At 50.5% G+C, this 2,808-nt stretch overlaps 1 non-coding gene across 1 annotated transcript; it reads left to right on the plus strand.

Annotated features, from left to right (window-relative positions):
• Nucleotides 1-2,487: 2,487 nt before the first annotated feature.
• On the plus strand, nt 2,488-2,560 carry Trnam-cau (transfer RNA methionine (anticodon CAU)). The gene has a single exon. It is a non-coding gene; the product is annotated as a tRNA-Met (tRNA).
• The last annotated feature ends 248 nt before the right edge of the window (nt 2,561-2,808 follow it).

Here is a 2,808-nt window from a genome sequence, read left to right on the forward strand (position 1 = left end):
CAGTAGACACGCTGTTCCTGCCCCGAGCACTCCTGCTGCAGCTTCCTCCTGCAGCTGCTGCAGCACAGGGTCACCACCAGGTGGCTTCAAATCCCCTGGGTTCTCTCCCAGCTCTGGGGGCTGAGGCCTGAGGTCAGGAGGTCAGCAGCAAGGCTTGTCCCTCTGGCACCCTGAACTCCTCATCTGCAGGTGTACCCTCACCCTGACCCTCCGTCCCCACACAGCTCCCTCGGGACGGAGGGAAGAACACCTCTCAGGACAGCTCTCGGCGGCACAGGGTTGACAACCACATAGAACACCAGGAGAGAAAAGTGCACTGATCTCTGAGGCTGTGGGAGTGGGACAGCACGCCAGGGGACGGGGCGACCAGCTCAGCCCTCCCAGACGCGTGGTCAGTGGGAGCGCCAACCACCAGACAGGCAGGGCCTGTACTGTTCTGAAAATAATGCCATGAGAGGCCTGGCCAGATAATACGGGCGGTGCCAGGGTGAGGGACAGGCGGGGCGAGAGGCACAGCTGCCCTGCACCACAGTAGAGCACATGCCCAGATGGTAGAGACACGCTAGGCTCTGATGGACAGCACGGGCTGGACCGGCCCCACCTCCACATGCAATGGCATCAAGAGACAGCGCTCCTGCCCACCCTCAGGCGCCACATGAGCCAGTGCCCTTTCTTTGCTTGGGCCAGTCTGGGATACTGGCCCTCCACGTGCTGTCTCCTTTGGCTTGAGAGGGGCCTCCCACCCTCCATGGGATCTAAAGTGTTGAGATTCGCTCTGGGTGCAGTGTTGGTTTCTTCCACTCTGGACCCAGGAACCAGAGTTCTGTAACGAGGACTGCGGGAGGCTGCCTCGCTGAAAGACTGGCATTCTCCTCCCCGTGGGCGGACATGGCTCTGTCCGTGACCTGGACGTGCCCCATCTTGGAGGTAGAGGATGTGTCTTAGAGTAGGAGTGCGTTCTGCAGCCCCTTTGGGTGGAATTACACTCACCTGTCCTTGTGACCCTGCCCCTCCTGACCTTTTTTGGATGGAACTTTCTAAGAATGAGGGTCCCCCCAATAAAAGCTCACCTCCGAACGTGCCCCCTCTCTTTCCAGCCTCTTGTGACTTTCCTCGTTCTCCCATTTGGGGAGCTTGAGGCCGAGAGCGGAGGAGCCTTCCTGAAGCTTGATTTAAAGGAAAAGCGTGTGTCTGTGTTTTATTTGGTGTCCCAGGAAATTCACATGAGCAACCTTAAGTTCAGCTGCCCACCAGGTCGGAGCGGCAAAGGACACCCATCCCGCTGGACTGGCCTGCTCTACCACATCTGCAACAGCCCCCTGCAGACACAAGCACTCGGAGGCAACAGGTCAGGCTTGATCACAGCAGCTCCACCAGACACTGGCGTCAGAGGCCCGGGAACTGCTGCATCAGGTTCCGGTGGCAGCAGGCTCAGGAGGAGCTGTCGGCCTGCAGATGTGGCCACCACCTCAGGTCAGGCTCAGCAGGCGTCAAGAGCAGGCCTTCCTCCACCTGCCCTGCCCTGCCCTGCCCTGCCCTGCCCTCCTCCTTCCTGAGCAGCCCATTCCTATGTCTTCTGCACTCATGGGTCTACCTGCCTTTTCTGGCAAGTTGTTTCGTCTTTTTTTTCTCCCATTATAAGGAGTTATCCTTTAAAAACATTTTTTTTTTTTTTAGCTTTTAGTTGTTGATGGACCTTTATTTTATTTATTTATATGTGGTGCTGAGAATCAAACCCAGGGCCTCACACATGCCAGGAAGTGCTCTACTGCTAAGCCCCAGCCCCAGCCCCGAAAGGTACCCTTTTAAGATTTTTTTTTACAATATCTTTTTTAGTTGTTGATGAACCTTTATTTTATGTATGACTTATATGCAGTGCTGAGGATTGAACCCAGTGCCTCACACATGCTAGGCTTATGCTCTACCACTGAGCCCCAGCGCCAGTACAGGAAAGTCATGCTTTGTCTATTTTATTGTTGTAAATATTTTTGCCACCAGGTACAGTGGGCACACCTGTAATCCCAGTGGCTCAGGAGACTGAGGCAGGAGGATAGCAAGTTCAAAGCCAGCTTTAGCAACTTAGCAAGGCCCTAAGGAACTTAGCAAGACCCTATGTTAAAATAAAAAATAAAAAGGTTATGCTGGGGATGTGGCTCAAGTGGTAGCGTGCTTGCCTGGCATGCGCAGGGTGCTGGGTTCAATCCTCAGCACCACAAAAAAAATAAAATGAAGATGTTGTGGCCACTGAAAACTAAAGAATAAATATTAAAAAATTCCCTTTCTCTCTCTTTAAAAAAAAATTAAATAATAAAATAAAAAGGGCTGTGGATGTGGCTTAGTGATAAGCACCCCTGGGTTAAATCCCTGGTAATTAATATATATATATATTTTTTTTTTCTCCAAGATTGATCATGTTTTTCTAATTTATAGTATAAAAATTTTCACATTAACTTTTCTGTCTTCACAGAAAAAAATCTCTTATGGGCTGGGGATATAGCTCAGTTGGTAGAGTGTTTGCTTCATATGCACAACATCCTGGGTTCAAACCCCAGGACCACCAAAAAAGTAAATAAATAAACAATCTCTTATGCCTTTAGGATTTCTGCTAAAACATGCTTTCCCCTCCTCAAAATTACAGAATTTGCATTTGCTTCTTAATAATTCAATGTTTTTACCTTAAATACTTCACGACTTGTAGCACACTGTATGTTTTCAGAAGTCTAGGTTTCCTGGGAAACTGATCAGGAAGCCAGTTCCCAGCACTAGGGGCATCCTGCCTGGGGGCAGTTCACTTGTTACACTAGTGAG

Source organism: Callospermophilus lateralis, chromosome 16, assembly GCF_048772815.1.
Source record: "Callospermophilus lateralis isolate mCalLat2 chromosome 16, mCalLat2.hap1, whole genome shotgun sequence".
In the NCBI taxonomy this organism is placed as follows: Eukaryota; Metazoa; Chordata; class Mammalia; order Rodentia; family Sciuridae; genus Callospermophilus; species Callospermophilus lateralis.